General features: G+C 40.0%; 1 long non-coding RNA gene across 1 annotated transcript in view; it reads right to left on the bottom strand.

Moving 5' to 3' along the window:
• Positions 1 to 473: 473 nt before the first annotated feature.
• The window catches only part of LOC141737850 (uncharacterized), a 49,053-nt gene continuing 28,231 nt past the window's right edge, over positions 474 to 21,295 (bottom strand). Inside the window, exons 2-4 of the long non-coding RNA XR_012585248.1 lie at positions 10,238 to 10,400; positions 4,286 to 4,412; positions 474 to 871 (exon numbers count right to left, since the gene is read on the bottom strand). This is a non-coding gene — a long non-coding RNA (uncharacterized LOC141737850). The remainder of the gene's footprint in view (positions 872 to 4,285; positions 4,413 to 10,237; positions 10,401 to 21,295) is intronic.

Raw genomic sequence — 21,295 nt, 5'->3', positions numbered from 1 at the left:
AGCGAGGAAGTCAATACCCACAGACTTTTTATCTGACTTGTTCTCCCCCTAGAAATAGACCCCTCACTTACTAGAAGTCCGTAAGCACTGCTGGAAAAGAGGGTGGGCATGCCACCAGTCATCTTTCATCACAGCCATAAATCAGGGGTTTCCTCTGTGCGTATATCCTGAGGAGGCTGTTAGGACCCCGGCGTTCATTGAGTCCTTTCTTATGGAAGAACTTGCTGATGGTGCCTGAGTGAGCAGGACTGGTTCAGGGTATTGCTCAGAGTCAATAACTTTCAGAGTATCTGGAGATGTTTCTGTTCTCCACATGGTTTACTGGTACCAAAGACCAAACTCTAACAGTAGCAGATCAGTCCAGTATCTTTGATCTGACCTTGACACTGGTCCTCTAGCCTGGCATGTACCAAGATATATTTAGTTCTATCCCTGAAAATACTTCCTCTAATATCTGGAAATGGCTGTTTTCTGCTACCTGCTTTGCAGTGAATGAGGGCTGCTGCTTTTCTAGATGGCTCAGATGCCCCCCAGCATAGCTCTGATATTTAATCTTGGCTGCATTATGGCACTTCTCAAGTCTGTGTTGGCTTCTGTTGACCGTCGCACTAATCCGACATTTTTCTCTCTCTGTGCCTCACTGCCTGCAGAAGTTGTCTTCTTTTCTTATGATTTCAAGTATTCTGGTCTGTATGTAACTTTTTTAGGTAGTTTGTGAGTCTCCACGGTGCATGGTTTGTCCTGTTTGAAAACCTCTTTCCTCCACTCAGGTTATAAACAGCCAGACCAAGCTACCTGTGGCTTCAAGATCAGGCCCATCAGTTCTGGGTAGCTCCTCCTTTCAGAACATCCTCTGGATAGGCTGGACTTCCTGGGAAAATAAATAGATAAACAATAAATAAATAACATGAAAAGCACTTAAATCCCAAGGGTTTTGTAGTAATGTGCTGGGTTTGGATGCGACAGAGTTAATTTTCTTTATAGTAGCTAGTATGGGCTTTATTCTGGATTTGTGCTAAAAACAGTGTTGATAACACAAGGGTGTTTTAGTTATTGCTGAGCAGTGCTTACACACTGGTCAGCAGTGTGCTGACAGACACAGACAGTCAAGGCCTTTTCTGCTCCTCACCCTGCCCTGCGAGTAAGCTGGAGGTGCACAAGAAGCTGGGAGAAGACAGAGCCGGGACAGCTGACCAAAGGGATATTCCATACCATATGATGCCATGCTCAGCATATAAAGCTGGGGGAAGAAGAAAGAAGAGGGGGACATTTGGAGTTAGGGCATTTTGTCTTCCCGAGTAACCATTACACATGATGGAGCCCTGCTTTCCTGGCGATGGCTGAACTCCTGCCTGCCGATGGGAAGCAGTGAACGAATGCCTTCTTTTGCTTTGCTTGTGTGAGCAGCTTTTGTTTTACTTATTAAAGTGTCCCTATCTCAACCCACAAGTTTTCTCACTTCTACTCTTATGATTCTCTCCCCGTCCCACCAGGGGAGAGTAAGCAAGCAACTGTGTGGTGCTCAGCTGCTGGCTGGGGTTAAACCATGACAAGGAATTAGATTCTTCTCATGTCCTGCACTTCAGTACTCATCATCAGGCTAGAGCAGAGGAAGGAGGAAGGGAAGAGAAACGTGCAGATTTCTTTCCTTCCCCTCCCCATGGCCAGAGAGACGGTCCCTGTCCACCTCTGCAGAGGAGAGGGCAAGCTTACCCAGGGGGGAAGAGGGTTGGTATGCAGAAGCAGGGCAGGACCACAGGGTAATTTTCCTCTGCCCAGAGTAACAGAAACTCCCCTACAATACATCAATTAAGATGATGTACATATTTTAAGTTCTGTCTCCAGAACTTCTCTATCCCTTCAATTTATAAAGCATTTTGACATTTTCTAATCCCTTTGGGTTTTAAACTCGGTTTTTGAACTCTGATTTTGCCAGGAATTCAGTAGCAAAGAAAAGCTAATGAGAGAAATTTCTGTCCCTTGAAGTCAATGCCATACAATGAGAACCCACATGATATGCCAGGGAATATTACATCTTTTGTTCTCTTTTCGAGCTAGGTACAATGGAGCTTTATCAATGAAGCTATACTAGCAATAACTTCTAATAAATAAATGGCACATAGCAGCTAAAAGGAGAAAGAAAACAACTTTAATGATAGATACAAGACCCTTCACACAATGTGTTTCTGGAGGGGTTATTATAAGTGGCAGCAGTGGCCTATTCTTCAGTCTCCTGCTTTTTGATATACTGGGATTCAGGGCTGGTCTTAAAATGGATGTGTTGCCTTATAAATTATATAGCATATTGAAGCATGCTCATGATATGCTGCCAAATTTATAGCCTGCTGCTGACTATCCTCTAGATCAGACCACTCTCCTCTCCTGCTGGTAGAGGCTCAGGGAAGAGGTAGGATGGACACAGCAAAAGCTGACAAGAAACCACAAGGATACAGGAGACACAAAGCCAGACGAAAGGTTAAAGATAAGAAACAAAAGCTGTTGTTTCTGCTATGTGTTTCTGTCAGGTTTTGTGAGAGGAAAGACATTATGGGAAGTTATCCAGCAGACTTCCTTTTTATTAGGCTGGTTTGTCCGTCAGCACAGTGTCTCTGCAGAACTGCTCACCATTCCCACCAGCAGGGAGCCTACAACCACACCTGACATGGCACATTCACATACTCCCAGAAGAAGACAGAGAAGTAAGAAGTAATCCCTGACAGAGACCCAAAATAGCAAATTCGCAAAGAAAAAAAGCCTCTGGCTGCCTATTCACCATCCCTGCCAGGGGAACCCCAGCTGCTCCAGGTGCCGTGAGGCTGTGCTCTTTGACCCCATGCTGGTATAAATCAGCACCAACAACTCTACTGACGTTAATAGAGTTATATCAGCGCAGGGTCAGAATCAAGTCCTCTGGTGTTTCCACTTCAGGCTATATTTCCAATTATGATTTCTAAATGTACAGAGAGGCAACCGAATACACATGGACATATACTGACATGCACCGTTCCTCTGCATTTAGACACTCTGAGGACCAAAGGTATGTTCCTTCCTCTGAAAGTAAAATAGAGGCAAGGTAAACAAAGGACTTTGCAACTACTGGAGCAAGTAATGCTGCGTGTGATCATTTTTAATGAAAATGTCAAGTACCAGTTCTGCCCAACAGCAACCTGGAACTGAAAACCTCTTTTCCGAGTCAAGCTGACCAGGACTCATATCTGTATTTCTTCTATTCTGAATCATTGCCTGAAATCAGCCAGCTAAAGTAGACTCCCGATGCACATACACTCTCCCCTCTCCCAGCACCAGAGGCAAACATTCAGAAGTTTTGCTTCATTTCATTGCCAACCTGAAAAAAACATATCAAAACCCTGGAAACCACTGAAAACAGGTACTGTTTTCCACTTATCAGCCTCAGTGACTGGCCCATGAGGCCAGTAATAAACTTCCAAGTGTTTACTGCTATTGCAGTTCTAAGTCATGTGCTCAGTCCTCCAAGATGAATTCCACTTCTTTGGGCTCCTGAGGGCCATTTTTCCTCACCTTGTTGATGGGTATGCTCCCCATCATCCCAACAATCCCCTACAGTTCTTGGGTCCCTCTCATCACAGTTAGGTATCCACAGCTGATCCTGCTCATCACAGCAACTGATTGAGCCCACACATATTTCTTGGTGACACCCTTGTCTTCCACTGTATTCAAACGTCTGCCATTGCTTTCATTCCTGAACATGCTACTGATTGTCCAAAACGACTGAAAGGAAGCAGCTCATGCACATCACCATCATAGTCCCAGTCAGTGTGTGTTACAACACGCTATGTCAAGAGAGTTGATTGAAACATTCCCCAGAAGATGCCTTGAAACAAGGGTTGGAGTAGCAGATATAGCATGCCTTTAAGAAAATACTATTAAGATGGATGATAGCAGTAAGTGAGCCACTAACATCAACAGAGACTGACATAATCAAAAGAAAACACAGAGGTGTCTTGCACAGTATTAATTAACAGCACAGTTTTTACTGTTCAAGTAGGTTCAATAGTTTGTTCAGAAGAGATTCTCTAATTAATTTAAAATTATTCTGCATATCCTAGTAGGTCTATATTTTTGTTACAAAAAAACCCCACAACAAACCAAACAAAAACCCCAACAACAATGCAGGTGAAGGGATTAACCCTTCTAAAAATACATTGAGGGTTAAGACCATTTGGTCTCTGTGAAAAGACACCCAGCATGGGCTGGGTAAGCAGCAAACTAGCAGGCATCTTAAACCCTGGAATCAAAAACTCACCTTCACTTTTGGAGTAACACCAACCGGTGTAGGGCTAGAGGAGGCAAGTGAGCAGGTTTTCATATTTTATAAGACAGCAACGGTGCCTTGGCAAAGTACTCCCCATGAAAGAAGGTCCTTACGTATTCTGGGAGGATAGAGACATCCCTGTTAGAAGAGCTCACATAGCTGATATAAGATGAGAAATATTAATTGGAACGAGCACAGGATAACAATAACAGAATGAAATTCAGTTATGAATGAAATCACAAGATACCAGCTATGTAGAATCATAGAATCATTTAGGTTGGAAACGGTCTTTAAGATCACCAAGTTTAGCCATTAACCTAGCATTGCCAAGTCCACCACTAAACTATGTCCCTAAGCATCACATCTATATGTCTTTTAAGTACTTTCAGGGATGGCAACTCAACCACTTCCCTGGGCAGCTTGTTCCAATATTTGACAACCCTTTCAGTCAAGAAATTTTTCCCAATATCCAATCTAAACCCCACCTGGTGCAATTTGAGGCCGTTTCCTCTTGTCCTACCACCTGTTACCTGGGAGAAGAGACCAACCCCCACCTCTCTACAGACTCCTTTCACACAGCTGTAGAAAAAGATAAGGTCTCTCCTCGGCCTCCTTTTCTCCAGGCTAAACAATCACAGCTCCCTCAGCCGCTCCTCATAAGACTTGTGCTCCAGACCCCGCACTAGCTATTCTCTGAACACACTCCAGCACCTCAACCTCTTTCTTGGAGCGAGGGGCCCAAAACCGAATACAGCATTCGAAGTGCACCAGTGCTGAGCACAGGGGGGACAATCACTTCCCTCGTTCTGCTGGCCATGCTATTGCTGATACAAGCCAGGATGCTCTCGGCTGCCTTGGCCACCTGGGCACGCTGCCAGCTCATATTAATATAAAATGGTAGTTGGTATCACAAAATAACAATTAATTCTGACCAACAGGAATATATATATATATTTAACCAGCATCTGTGCTGCTACACATCTGTGTATCTATCTGTGAATCTTAGTTGTGACAGATGCAAAATATTTGTATGTGTTTTATGAGTTAAGGGCAGAGGATCGTGACTAGCAAAGTACATGATGGTAAAAGAATGTTTAAACACAGACACATGAAAGGGAGAGCTGATCATTTCATTTATGTACTCGCCAGTAGGTCCCTCGTTCATCCAAAAAAGTGTCACCGGTGTCACTATTTGCAGACTTGAGGAGCTAATTGATGCAGCTGCAGCTGAACTCAATATTTTTGCTGGCAAAATAACATGAAATGCTGTGGAATTACAACAACCTAAAGGAGTTGCAGGTGGTCTGCCGCAAGATGCAGCAGGAGACCAGGTTCACTCCATGAGCGCAAAAGCGGCCTCATATCAAAATGGAGAGAGACTATATGTTGTGTGCATGCATGAGGATAGCTGAAGCCTGGGAAACCCTGAGCAATTCCAGACCTGGAGGATTAGAAGGTGAGCAGCTGGAATACCAACGCTGTATAACTTTGGGATATCTCATTCAAAGACACAATCCACCCCATTATCAGGAAATCCCTGAAAGGATTTTGCCCATTCTGGCTGTTGTCAAGGAAGAAAATAACTACAGCACCTACTGTAGGTGACTGCAAGATCATTCAGCTTTAATTACACGTATATTTCTGTAAGGGGTATTTGAAAGAGTTTGGATTTTGAACTCTTTATGTGTCATTGCAGACTTCTTAGTATACAATGGGGCTGTATAGACGCTAACTATTACTTTCCACATTATTGGAATTAGTCTTGAATTAGGAAAAGTGACAGATTTATTAGATAGCCATTATGGGGTTTACTCCATTTGCCCGCACAGTATAAAAAAAAGTTTGAATTAACACATTACTGTAGACAAAGGTTTTAAGTAACATAATCATCTGGCCTTTATCAACAACCCGAATCAGACACTTCGAATTTGTATCCACCTTTTTATGATACTTGCTTCAAACTCCTGTCCATTCTAATACCTCATGTGCTTTTTAATTTCCTTTTTGATCATTTCGGGAAGTGAAGATTTCACACACTGAAATGACACCCAGTCTGGATAGTTACAGCTCACCTAATTCAGGTGATTCTTTTTCCAAATAATTTATTTTGCACTTTCCAGTAGAGAATTTTACTTAATCTTAATATATGAAAGTAATTGTTCTTGTCAGCTGAAAATTTTGAAACTTCATTTTTTGTCCTGTTTTCCAAACTACACGTTAACATAAGGAACAACTTCTTAGTACACGACACTGTGGTATGCCCTATTAAACTTTGCCATCTTATAAAACAATGATTTATTTGTATTTTTTTTATGTTCTTTGGATATCTCTTCTCTTGTTTAGCGACTGCTTTCATGATGGTCTATGAGTATTAAATCACCAGAAACCGAGACCCCTAATGCCTGTCTAGCTGTCTTCTGGTCTTAACAAGGTACCTACATCAGGAATAAGGATTTTAGAAATCCTCCTAGAGCACCAAAGCATCGGACCAGGATCTACTTTTCTCCTCTAGAGTTTTTTCATAGTGCTTAGTATGAGCTCTGCAGGAGTGGAGTCACTGAGAATTGGTTGGATTGCATCCGTCTTTCACAGCACCTACAGTTTGGTCAAGGGACTGATTTCTGCCACAAGCCCCTGTATGTTTCACAGCGTGGTGAAACAGTTGTATTCTTCTCATTACTTCTTTCCAGAAATGACTTAAAAACTATAACCATCCCAACTTTTTCTCAGATTTAGAAACAAAGCGCATCATTAATGCTGTATGGAAGGAGAGAGACTCAAAACATTTTAAATGAGGCGAAAAGAATGTCAAGTCTCCCCTCAAATAAACTTGGTAGGAAACATGGAGTATTGTACTGTGGGTTACTATAACTACAACTACTACATCTACTACAGGGAACATGATGATCACCACAAAGAGCTTAGTAGATGCTCTTTTAGAGAACCCTATGACTATAGCCTCAGCAACGTCTTCCTGGTTTTGAAGAGAAACAAGAAAAAGCAGTATAATAACCATATATTCAGGTAATTTTTCATTCACAAAGAGCAAGTTGGGGATCTGCTTTCTGTGAATCCTGCTTATGTTAAAGGTAATATATGTACACTAGTAGTTCTCTATATATTTTTACTGCACTGAAAAACAATGAGAACTTGTAAATTCCCCTGCTTGTAACAGAAATACTATATAGCCTTTTAGATAAAGTACTTTTTTTTTTTTTTTTAAACACTACACAAACAATTGTATTCAATAGGGGAGCTTAGCAACACTGCAGGAGAAGCTTTTTTACTCGTGACGCATTAACGCTATGCACAGGAAATAATTATATATAGCAAACGGAGGAGTGTGCAAATTTAACAAATGTTTATTATTTTGACTCCTACACTCTGTATGTTTGCAATCATAAATCACTCCTCACCTAAGAAATTGAATTCAACCTCTCATTTTCCTTAACTAAAGCACTACCTATGGTGCAGGCAACAAAAGTCTTATAGCACCCACACAAACACCTATTATACTGGATTTACACCTCTTTTCCTCTTCAAAATAATCTTCCTGCTCATAACATTCGAAAATTAATCAGTTACTGTAGAAATAAGTACTATAGCTTTATGGGTGAAACTTGGGGATATTTATCTAGGCAGTACGAAGAAGCTATTTTATATCATGGACTGAAAAAGATAAGCATATAGGTAGACAATTCATGGCTGACAGTACGTGTTCTAAATATAGCTGCTCTACCAAAAAGTGCAAAGAAGCAATAGCAAATTCTCTTGCCGTGATACACTGCCTTGTCAGTTATCTTCTTTCAATGCTGCACGCACGTATAATAAAATGAGAATAAAGAAACATTAAATATAGATAACGTATTTATCAAGAGAGCACCTAAGTGACAGGAATTAATTTAGATGCACGTTCTTCAGGTTGAGGAGGAAGGAATAATGACAAACAGTTATACTGTATCGTTCTAGCTGAAGCAAAGAAAGTTTTTATATTGAAGCTATTAACAGTTTTTATTTGCCAGGAGAAACTATTGATTGGCATTATGGTCAAGTATATTTAGCAGAGTAAAATTCTGATGGTCAGATAGAGTATGCATGATTGTGTGCAGCAATATAAAGAAGCCAAGGGACATTAATCATCCACATAACAATATGCATTTTGTTTGCACTTCATTTTAGAAATACGCTTGACAACTACTTTTTTCACTGAATTTTGAAACTTATTCCTGTTCTTAATTATCACATCTGCTCTCTGGAAAAATATAATGGTCCTAGTTTACCATACACTGAAAACATGTCTCTGGAGACAAGAAGAACCAAAAAGGAAAAAAGAAAATCGTTGAGAATACATTTTTAAAAACTCCATATTTCCATTCACTGGTTCCCAGGAGCCACAATGAATCACACTCAGTTTTGTTTTCTAAAGGTAAAATTCCACAGAATCAACATTTTGTTTAGTATCATAAATAAAAGCATAAGATTTGAGGATCGGCTTGTTACAAAATTCTCTGTATTACTCAAAAGTCACGATTCCTAGTTCAACATTTCTTAGCTTCAGTTTCTAAGCCAACTCATTCCTGAAATATCAGACATTAAAAAAAGTGGAGGAAAACTGAAGCATATCAGTGAAGGCTGACTAACATAATAACCAGTTCCACATTCAGCTGATACGCACAGAAAGTTTCCATAGCATATCCTTGAAAAAATAACAATAAAAATGCAGTACAGTTCAAGCAGAGATTTACTAGTGGGTAAAGTGCAGCTAACATTGTCATACTTTTAAAAGAAAAAAGAATGAATTGAAAGACTGCAAAGCTCACATGAACAGACTTTTTGTATATGTAAGAGTTATAAACAGGCAAATAAAAGTCTCTAGGAATTCTAGCTATGGAAGTATTTACATTGAGGAGGTTAATCACGGCAAGGCACCCATGCAAACACAAGGAATGAAGTAGGCATTGGAGTGGTGAAGGCCAGAGCTGATTCCTCTAAGGAACTCACACAGTTATTAAAAATTCCATATTTAGTTCAGAAAAATAAAGACCTGTACAGACAAAGTCCAGGAAGTAGATTTTGCATATTTTTTTTGTGTAAATTAATACAGGTAAACTAATTTGATGCCTGTGGAACCTTATCATCACAAACCAGCTTTTGCACAAAATAGCTTTTTTTTTTTTAGCTCCCGTTCCTTCTCATGTGGTTTTATTCCTCAGAGAAAGACTGCTGCACAGCTGTAAGACAGTATGTATATGTCTAAGATGCTACAGAAAACCAAACCTCATTCATGTCATCGTTCACAGAGAGAGAGAGTGCATTGGTGACAACATACTTGATAACTGGCTGAGTTGTTAACTGTAATAAAATTGTTTGGAACAGAGAGGCCTGATGTTTTTATTAAGCTGGTTCTTACAAAACCATTACTGCTGCAGAGTTGTGACAGTTGCAATTTTTTCCAAATTATGGCACTCTTGAGTGTGGAAACACTGAGATACAGAACAGTAGAAGAGCATCTGTTCTTGAAAGAAATGATTTATGAGTATAAATAGGAATATATATGTGTGTGTGTATATATATACACACATGTACCAATACAAACATAGCCAAATATTCTCACTGAATTATTTTCACATGTGGCACACACAGCAATAGCACAGATCAGCACACAGGCCCCATCAGGAAATGCACTTTCATTGAAACAAGCGAAAATAGATCTGGGAGATTCCAAAACTCACCAGTGGTTTTTGTTCATGAAAAATTGCTCTGTTTCCTGATAGAAATAGAGGTCTTAAAAACCTACACAACTCTCAACAGTTTCAGGACATATGTACCAGTCTGTTAACTAGTAAGTTATCCACCAATTGAATTACAATTCACCATTTTCAGTTAATAACAGGGTGGTAAAACACAGCCACTTTGACTAAAACCCTCCTGTAAATCATCTACCTGTGTTTGCTTCCTCTGTGCCCCTCTCTTGCTTCGGTTTGTTCCCAGCAAAGTCTATCCAAGGAAGTACCTTTTCTTCTGCAGTGCTGTAGCTGAGAGTCAGAGCAGGCACCTGTGATTCAGCACAATGATCCTTGTGCCAGGGATGTTCCTTTTGCCATTTCTGCAAAACACCAGTAGACCAAGACAGAAATAAGATATTATATTTTTTTTGGGGGGGGCGGGGGGGGGAAGCCAAAACACGAAGAACATTTGTGCATGGTACTGCTAGACCTTTACAACTTAGTTTCGCAAAGCTCAGAGAGGCTGCGTGTAACTTTTCCTCTTGGCCGTATCTCTAAACTCCTGAGGTTTGTGCTAGGTCTAAGCTATAGACTGAGTGATGTTATACTTCTGCTGTCAAGGAACCCAAGTGAAGTGCCCAGAGAGAGAGCTCACCCTCCCCTCCTCTAGTGCTGGTTCACACAGAGGGTAGCAACCACTCTCTTAGCTGCCTCAATGGGAACAGAAGTCAAGAAGTTGCTGCGAGGAGATTTCCAGGCAGCCAGTCTGAAGTATTAGAAAGAATGTCATTGGAGGTGCAAATTCAAACATACTGAGAATGAAGAAAAAGAAAATTATTTAGTAACTCTTCTTGTCATTCTAAGGGAGTCAATGCCATTAATATTAAAGGAGTTGAAAAGGGAAGGTGAAAGCGAGCTTTGGAGTAGAATCAAGTTTCCTGCACCTACTGAAATTATTGCTTCATCTTGCACAAGCGATGATTTGGTTCTGTGGTCTTCATGTGCTGAATTTCTGTGATCTGCTGTGAAAACACACCGAGTTACTCGGTTTCAGCCAGGCAGAGTGGGAGCTGCTTTTCCAATACATAAGTAAATTATACTGCAACCTGTGGAAAGTTCCAAGTATCAAACCCCCAGCTTTAATGAATACTTTCCCATGATTTTTTGAATTACTGCTGCTTGCATATTATAGAACTTGGGGTGACACCCCCTTAAAATGCCCGGATGAAAAGCTAAGGAAATTAATCATTCAGTTGGCATGGCAAGGTGTAAAGATTACCCTGTAAAGGAGGTATGATACTACCTAACACTGAGGAGAGGGCAAAATACTGCTGTCCATCAAGCATCTTTAGCCCAAAGTAAGGTAATAAGAAGCTAAAATAGTATGCACTTATGTAATGAAAGGTTACAAGAAAATATATGCTCTGTCACGCTAAGATACATTACACAACAGTCAAATACTGATATGTTTAATTGTTTCAGTCCCCAGTATTGTTACTTAACAATATTCTTCTATAATAATATGTATGCAAGTGAGTCGAAATAGCGGGACATGGATGATTATTGTTGCATTAGATGCAATGATCTGTCACACTGAACATTATCCTAACTCAGAAACAGTACAATTGACATCAATTGACTCTTGTGAATAAAGGAAATTACCTTACAAAGAGCATCATGTGGAAAGATCATATTCATAAGAAAGCATAGTTCTTTAACGCCACCAAGTATCTCAAATACACAGCGGATTTGCTGTGTTACTTGTGTACGCTTCCTGATTCAAACTTACATTTAGTCTTTAACACAAACTTCTTGAAAGCAGATATGCATATTTGTGTGCCTGCATGCCTGCAGGCAACTACAAACCAAAGTGAACTTCCAAAAGTAAACCGAATAAGGTTACATCCCTAATCAAAGCAGTGAAGTCTACACTTGTAGAAATCCATCAAGCTGTTCAGGCTCACACACTACACTAGTCAGTCCTATTGGGACTGCTAATATAGGTAAAAGGAACCATTAGTCTTTTTTTCAAGTTTAGACACAAATTTTCTGAAACAAGCTTGATTTATCAGCGGCCCTGGGTCAACGCAACTCTGCCCAATATTGTAGATGTCAATTGGTTTCATGTGTTAATCAGCCACCAGAAAAAGATACAGCTTTGGTGAGCTTGTTATACAGGAGAAAATATGAAATATCTGCTCTTCCAAAGCCATAAAAAAATTAAATATTTTGCTAAGAGAACAGACAATATGTTCTGTCCTCTTAGGTGGACATTGCACAAAGTAGTAGGGAGGACAGATCAGCCATCTCCACCCTTTCCTGTTCCATCTTCGTGATCACATTAAGGATTCCACGAGTCTGTAGATATTCCAGATGCAGATTTAACTCAGGTTTCAGTACGCTGCAATTTTGCTAGCAGAAAAGGTACAAGTTCTGCAAGATTATACTTGACCCAAATGACACAGGCTACACGCCCAAATGGATGGAACTTCCTGTTACTTGTCCTGGTAACTTTTACAAGCTCCAAACTGAAGGGCAAAGTCCACATGCCAGGGCAGCCTGTTCTTGCTCTCCCCTAACTGCTTCCATCTATCTTATATCCATAAGTACAAAAAAACCCCATCTAAATATCTAAAATTAAGATCCCATGCTCCAGTGTTGGCATTTTGACAGAAACAACCAGGTCTCAAACTTTGTTTAGTGAGCACTAGCACGGCAATTTATAGCAATGAGAATTTTTAAAATTTCCGTTTTCCCTTAAACTTCTGATAGATACAGATAGTATTTCCCAGGCTCCACCAAAGTCACCTCCCTTCTTACTGAGCTGTGGAATGACATGAGAAGCCTGAACCAAAGAGGAAGATGAATTCATGAAGCACCAAAATACAATTCCCACCAGGCTTTAAAAAATTAGCAGGTTTTTGGACACAAGCCATACCATATTCAACTGTTAGGCAAAATATTTAACTTTTCCCATGGGAAAAGCAAACCTCTCTTCTCTCCCAAAACAGTTTTTCTGGTTTGTTTTGTTTTGTTTTTTTTTTTTAAAAAAAAGAAAGCGTTAGCCAACTCTGTTAGAGATAAAAATGACTGAAACTACTTTTTGCAAATTCTACACACGAGTGGTGTTTTATTCTACGTTCTTCTGGAGTTTGCGTCATTCAGATTACACATCAAGTCTGTTATAAAAAGTCAGCTACAGGATCAGGACCGGATACTGCAGTTAGACTCCAATTCCTCACTTTTGGTTGGTGCTTCATTAAAATCAGAAATATCTAATTAAAAAAAAAAAAAGTAAAGGGGAACATCTTGCTTCACTGAGTTTTATTTTCATTGGGTTAAGGTCCACATAAAAGTAATGTAAAAAAAAAAGAAATACTAAAAAAAAGACAGGTCATTTGGGAAGGCTGCAGATAAAAATATTAAATCTCTCTGTGAAAGACAGTGTATCCTCTATGACATGATTTTAAGGTATAGAAAATTATATACGGCATACATTGTATGATAAAATAACACAACAAGCTAATGTTAGCCACAGAAAAAAAAGCCAGCTTAATGAGTCCCACAACTCCTTAAAAAACTGGAATATGCTGAGAAACTAACTTCTCTAAAAATGGATCCACAGGACTTTTCATGTCTGCAAATATGCATTTTTAAAATTACATCTGGAGAAAACCTGTACTATTGGAGGCATCTGATCCATCTGTTGTTGTGTTACTTTTCTACTAAGTATCTATTGTCTGGAAAATGTTTCATAAGTAGACAGAAAAAAGAGCTGTAACACATTTAATATTAAGGAACATGTTCAGAATTATTCTTTTCTTCATAAATGTTCGTACGCCTGTGTTTTAACCCTCTTTTCTCTGTCTTTCAATATTTTCTTGCTTCTGCCTACACCTGCAACAAATTTGGCAAGTAATGTTCACAGCTTTGTATAAGACTCAAGTGCCTTGTATTCATACTGATGGAGGGTATGATTGTGTACAGATGCTTATTTTCATTTTCCAATGGATTTTTCCTTTCCTATCCGACTCCTTTTGGCAGTATTTAAAGTAGAAGAGGGGTTGAGAGGTGAAATAAACTAAAAAGTGTCAGGTTTTGGAAGGAATTATATGGAATGTATGCGAAATAGACATTTGCAAAGACAGCAATTTACTGTTCAAAAAGCAGTTGAAATTGCCTAGTCCTATTTACATACCTGGGGAGATTGTGTCCATAACTAATATAGGATCCAGTCATCTGAGCGGCTGACAGAGTCTGGATTTCACCACGTGCTGGTGCAGGGCCCTTCAGGTCCCGACTTTACTGTTAATAAATAATTTTACTTTTGAATGTGCATTTATTTTATCAATGGGATAAACAATTTCTGAAATCCAGATGAGCGTGCGTGGCTGGACAGAGCAGCAGTCACAGCAACAGTCGGACCGGTTTGGGCAGGAACCAGCCAAAATCCACGCCCTGGCACTTGGCAGCATCCCCGTGTTGCACCTCTGCGCCACACGATAACTTCTGGAAATGCTGAAAGAGTGAATGATGTTAGAAGCTTGGGTTTAACGCCAGAGATCTTCCGCTAGCTGGCCATTTTGGAGAGCGCAGTGCTGACAGCTATGTTGTGCCTTTGGCATCGGAACAACTCGTCTCAGCCCTTCACAAAGGAGGAATGAATGTTTCCACTCATCACTTTGGTGAGAACAAGACCCTGAACAGGGAAACTAGGAAATCCCAGAACTGTGATTTGGTTTCTGGTTCCTATTTGATATGGAGGTTCAGATTAATCACTCGAGCTCAAATTTCCACAGACTCACTGTTTCGGGTGCCTTAAATTTTATTTTTTCGGCTGATACGGGTATCAACAGAATTTCAGAAGTTACTAGCACTCTTAAAATTAGCTAAAGACAGTCCAAAATGAAACTCAAGCCACTGAATAACAGGTAAGCAAATCCCACAAAGTAGTTAGTCTTTTACAATACTGTCTAGATATTTCTCATCTGCAAAAATGTCAGCAAAGTCCTATCCTATGTTAGGAATCTTATCAGACTTTTACTAAGACTGTGGATGAAAATGGCTGCACTTGCTTCAAATTTTCATTAAATTAGCAGTACCAAAGAGAAAGGGAATAAAATTGTGACATGCCCTGCTTCCTATTTCATAAACCTCCTTGCTTTCAGCATTGTTTTCCTCCTTACATTCTCAGTTTGGCCCTTTTAAGCTTTCAAGGAGAGAGATGTTACTTAGTCAGAGCAAGCAAAAAATTGATGCCACAGACAGGGGTTTGAGGAAGTCTTGTAAATTCATCAGCACTACTCTATTTTTTATTACTTTAAAAAAAAAAATGCACACAAACTACACATCTGGCTGAAGTTTTCATCTCAATTGTTAGGTCTCCGTAGTTTCCTGTGAAGAGAAGAAAATTCTTATTCAGGCCAGAACTTGTCCAGCAGAGTTCAAAATCTTTAAAAAAGAATATCTAACCAAGGTCAAGGAATACAAAGTGAGACTATGAAGGCACGTTGCAAGTAAGTCAGTAGATCTGAAGGTGATGGATGACATCTATAGGTACCTGTCCTCTGGTTACTCTTGGAAGAATAAGTTTATATCACAGTTGTCAAAGATGAAGCCTTAGTTTAAGGAGTTCATGCTAATCAGGCTATGAATGACATTCTCCTTGGGTCTCCTCCAGTCACATAAGTAGAGAAACTCCACATGAGTCTAAGACACCACTGAGGAATCACAAATGAGGAAAAATTTAAGCTGATCTATTTGGGGTTTGTTTGGGAATTTTTACTGGCATGTAATTTATAATAGCTAATTTTGTGCTTATCATTTTGCTCTAACAGGTCACCTCTTTGCCACAGGCCTGCCTAGACATGCCACCGTGTTTGCAGACACACTGCAGGAGCTCACAAAGATACGCGTCTCTGGCTCTGCGAGCTATTAGCTCTCTGTTGTGTCATTTCTTAAATCTGCAGATGCTTGCTCCTCTTTCCTCCCCCCGCCCTTACTCTGCAAGCTTATCTGCTCGGCAGATTGACATGGGTTCCACGTGGAATTTGCAGTGCATGGAGCACAGAGAAAGTGTCCTCAGACCTTTCCTATCCTACAAGTAGAAGTAGGTATGGCTACTTCAGGGCCCTTCTGAGGTTTTGAAATCACAAACTGCTTTTTCTAGAGTCATTGACTGAACGTTCTTATTTGATTATGTCCCTACAGCTAATAGAGGTTGCTTGGAAGCCATGAGTTCAGGCTTATCATGCTGCCCTGATTTAATCCAGATAACATTTCTATTTGCTTATGAGTTGGAATTACTTAAGGTTTTGTTTTCAGAGAGGGTGGTTTGTGTGGGTTTTTTTCTTGTTTTAAATATGGATTTGGTCATCAAAAAACACACGGTCTCCCTGAATTAGATTATTTCTGATTTAGGAAGAAGTGAACACGCACAAGGAAAGACACACATCTGGAAAATACAGGAAATGCAATTCAAGTGCTCTGAGTAGATGGTTCAAGTTACTTTTCCCAGGTAATTATTCTCCTGCTCCCCTTCTACTCACAGACGTTTGTTAACTGCAACTTCCAACCTCAAGCGCTTTATACACTTAGAATAGAAACAGTCTTTTCAGTCTGTAAATTAGCATGCATACTTCAATCTGTTACGTATGCTAAGAAAGCATCTCTGGTTTCTATACAAAGTAAGCAAATGAAAGCAGCTTTTACCTGGTTTGCCTGAAAACAAGTTTATGTCTTCTGCTCATTGTATATGCTTCTTGTCCTCTAAATTACAGAGTTCAATTCGAATAATCTTTCTGCTAAGAGTAAATTTTCAATCTGCCAAATTTCCACACCATTCTATTGCCTTTGGTCCTCTACATCCTTAAGAAACATAGCTAATCCATTACAAATTTCCATTTGAACAGCTATGCTACTGAAAAACAGTTTCATAACTTCGGCAATTTCCAATGTAAGTTGCCAAGTAAATATAAGTTCATTTTTGTACCAGTGAAAATATCTGCATTCCAATTTTGCATCAGCCTCTGTATTTCCTGAAATACTGTAGACTAGTGGTACCTCATCACCCTACATGGCTCCCCAAATTCCAAGCATCAGGAAGAATCCTGTTTGCCTTAAGGTAGAGCTAACGCTTTCAGTTCTCTGTTAAAAACACCAAGTAATTAGAAATTGGTACTAGAAATCAATCTGTGTTTGAAAACAATTCAACAGTTTGTGTGTGGCAGAGGCAAAATCTCATACTATGGATCTTTACTCTGCACCGTGACTGGAACCCTAAGTCCCAAATACATCCCAGATGTATTGTGTGAGTCTCAGTCCAGCCCCCTGCAAAGGATGTCAGTCCTTGTCTAGGATGCCTTTGACATCTTGTTGCAGCCGCAGTTGTTAAGATATGGTGATAATCTAGGTGTGAATTCTTGCATCTACTCGCTTATCTTTCCCAAAGCCCCATGGCCCCCAAGCACCAAGAGAAAACCAGGTCCTCCATCCTATCTCTGCTTCCTCCACAAACACATACCTAAATTTCCTCCTACAGCCTTCCCTTCCCAGGGACTGGGGATTCCCTTCCTTTTGCAGCAGCCCCAGGGTATCACCCTCTACCTCTTCCCCATCTGTTTCTTTGCCATTGGCAGGCGGTTGGCTCAGAAATCAGCCTGGCGCTTGGCATTGTTCCCCTTTCCCCTCTGGGACTGAGCTGAGTTGAGTTCCTCTGCTTCTGCAGGGAAGGATGAGGTTGCAGGAAATCAAGAAGGGATTTTCTTCTTGGTGCCCCAGATAAGCAGCACGCAGAGACTACCAGTCTCAGCATCTGCCCTTTGCAGAGGGAGCCAGCTGTAAGGCCAACAAATCTAAATCATCAGTCTTAGCAGTGCCTTCCCCGAGTGCCAGCTGCGCTTGTGAGTTTCACAAGCAAAGGAAAAAGGCAGGATGAGAACTCATCGCGGTCTCAAATCCTTATTTATTCTGAAGTCCCAGTTTCTCATTTTTGTTGGCCTTCTGGTTTCTAAATTTGAACTCTGTTCAATCACAACAAACAATGTGATCCTAAATAATTTAGTAGCAAAAGTCCCTGTTGAGAAGAATGAAGCTGCTTGGAAATAAGAACATACCTGCAATTCCTTTCACATCATGCCTTGAAACAAGCAGCTCTATTAGCGATAGCTGTATTTCATGAGCTTTTAACATTGTTGTCTGTCTTTTTTGTGGCTTCCTAAAGTTGCCACTAGTGTGTTAAAATTCAAAACATGAACCAATGGTAAATATAACCATGCAGGATTCTTAGGATGCCATGGGTATGGATTTTCTTCAAGCAATATTTTTTTTAGGAGCTCACAGAATCCCAACACTTCAACATCTGCTGGTCCTGCAGCTCCACAAAGGAAGAACCAACCTCATGCCAACAAAAACACCATTGCTGAATCAACTGCCTGGCTTAATCCACTCTGTCAAGAAACAGCAAAGCTGTGCATCTAAAACTATTCTGAATTTTCCTACCGACAACAAGAGATGATTAATATTTTAGGTATATATATACGAGCAAATGCATAAAAACATGCCTCAAAATATTCATAGGCAGGTCAATTTTTAACTGGCAACTTCCATCTTAACATACGCTTTTAGAAAACTTCAGAAGAGTGTGATGGCGTTTATTTTAGCATTTAAAAATGCCAGAACGCACCTACTCTTCATTCCAAACATTTGGTAAACACCTTTGCAGATCCAGCTTGGATTTGTGTGTTGGAAGCTTTGTCTTGAAATTTTTGGAAAACCTGCCCTTATTTCTTGCTATTTTAATGCTGAGCCATGATTGTCTATAAATGAAAGCATGCTCAAAAAAGCAAATCTAATTATTTGCTTGAGAACTCTGAAAAATAAATGCAGAAGTGCCACAATAAAAAGGAAAGTTTTATTTCAAATTTTGGTATTGAAATTTTACTACCTTTCTCAAAATCAAATTTTATTGAATGTCTGTAAAAATAGCTGTGTTAAAAACTGACTATGCTAGCCAGGACATTGCTGAATGAAGGGATGTATTACCGGAGACTCAATTTGATCCAACCCGCGGTCACACCGAGGCCAATGCTTAAAAAGCCCCTCACTTCACAGGGACTAGAACTTGGCACGCACACTCTGTCAAAATGCCCGTGTAGAACCCTTAATGTTTTTACACAAACATTTTTCCACAAATCACTTTTAGCTGTCACTAGCGAGTGATACGAGCTGTGTAAATGCAGTTAACTAACCTTAGTTTATTGTATGATTTTAAGACTGATATTTCTTTTTTTTTTCCGTACCTTTTCAATAAAGGTAAGATGCCAGGTTGATTTTGTCTGTTTTAAAACTCTGCTCTCTGTGTGTGTTTGCACCTTTTTTTTTTTTTTTTTATTAACATCTGGAAATGAGCTGCAAGAGGCTGTTTTCCCCACGTGAAGCAGCAAAAATTTCTTTCTCAGCCAGAGAATCCCCAGCCACTGCTGATGGCACTTCAGATGATGTTGCTTAACCTATGAATCTCCACAGGCAAGGACTAACTAATGCCATCCTGGGAGAGCAGCATTCGTCACGCGATAGCTCCTTATTCCCACTGCGACTTGCAATCAGCTGTGTTCCCATCCAACCAGGTACACTTGCCTGTAAACAGCAAATTCGCCCTGGACACTTCCCATACCAGCCTTTCATTAGCTGTCGCAGCCTCCCTTTAATTTCATCTGCTTGATGCACCAGTAGTGTCCATTTAAAATGTCACTTTCTATTCACTGGCATGCTGCCAAGGATAACTATTGCTTTCTACCTACGGTGCAGATAATATTAAAGGTGCACTCTCTCATGACTCTTATGAAAGCAATCACTGTTGGAATCACCAGCATTTCAGAGCTGCCAACAAACCATAATGGAAGGCACACTGAGAGAGGGAACACACGAAAACAAAAGGGCAGCCACTGCCAGCAATTGAAACACTGCAGGCTGGGCATGGCTGGCAGGCCAAAATAAAGGCTGGCTGCCACCATGGTGTGACCAGACCTGAGAATTGCTACCGAGCATCCCGTAGCACGGCTTGTTCTCAGGCAGGGAGGTTTGCGCTGCGGTATGTCATCTGAATGGATATCGCTGTTTTTCCATCTCTCATATTAAGAAGAGGAGCAAATTGCCCCTTCCATGATAGACCTACTGACCTAATTACCATTTTATAAGACATCCAAGTGACAGTCACTGGTGCAACATTAAGATGTCCTGAATATATTCCTTCCCATATGCCGCTAGGAAAGAACAACAGAAAAAAAAAAGTGCCAACAAGATCATTTAAATTGCTTCTCTGCTTATTGACATTTCCATAGCAACTTCATTAGGAAGGCCATTCTTTTTTAATGCGCCTGCTTATGTTTTGTTCAGGACCAATCAAAGGCCTGGTATCAATATTTGCTTTCTCCTCTTTGCAGAGTCGGTAATTTTCACGCAAGTTTTTTGGTACAAATCAAAGAAGTCACTCAGAAGCAGAATGACAAGGCCTAGGGATCTACATTTTTCACTGCTAAAAGAATGAGGAATGTGTTTGGTTTACCTTGAGGGAGTATTATTTAGGCCATGATTCATGAAGGCATTTAAGCACATGCTTCACTACTTCCAAGGCAGTGCTTTAACTTACTGGACTTTCACCTGAATAGGCATCAACATGTGCCAAAATACGTTCTTGAATCAGGGCCTTAGAACATCTGTCAATCATCACTTACTATATGTATCTATGAAGTATTAATGCACCAAGGCCGATATAATAAATGAAACCAATAACGTACAAACTGTTATAGGCGACTAAAGTAATTCAAAACATACCGGTTTCTTCGTCATCACAAACTAACTCTTGTATAGTATATATACATTAAGATCTTTCCTCTCTCCTGTTATTCAAGCATCTTGTTAATCATCCCACCTCAGTAACTGAAAACGTGGTATGAAATCCATAGGCCTTGAGTTAAATTCAGCATTTGATCTTGGAAAGGAAACCTACATCAGTTTCTCTGGAAAGTCTATTCTTCATATTTACAAAATACCAAGTTTTATTTCATCATTGTTCTGAAGTGCTAGAAAGGTAAAATGGAATCACTGCAAGCTTCCTACAAAAAAGAAATCATAAAAGAAAATAATCAGCAACACAACTAATGCAATTTCTTTCTTTGAATTTCTCCTACAATCTAAGATGAGAAGATCCACATTCTTTCCCCAAATGATTTAGCTGGGAACAGGCTCAAATTAACAGATGGCAAAAGCCAATCTC

Source organism: Larus michahellis, chromosome 1 (genome assembly GCF_964199755.1).
Source record: "Larus michahellis chromosome 1, bLarMic1.1, whole genome shotgun sequence".
Classification (NCBI taxonomy): Eukaryota; Metazoa; Chordata; class Aves; order Charadriiformes; family Laridae; genus Larus; species Larus michahellis.
The sequence above is the reverse complement of the archived record's forward strand: the minus strand, read 5'-3'. Positions and strand labels throughout refer to the sequence as shown.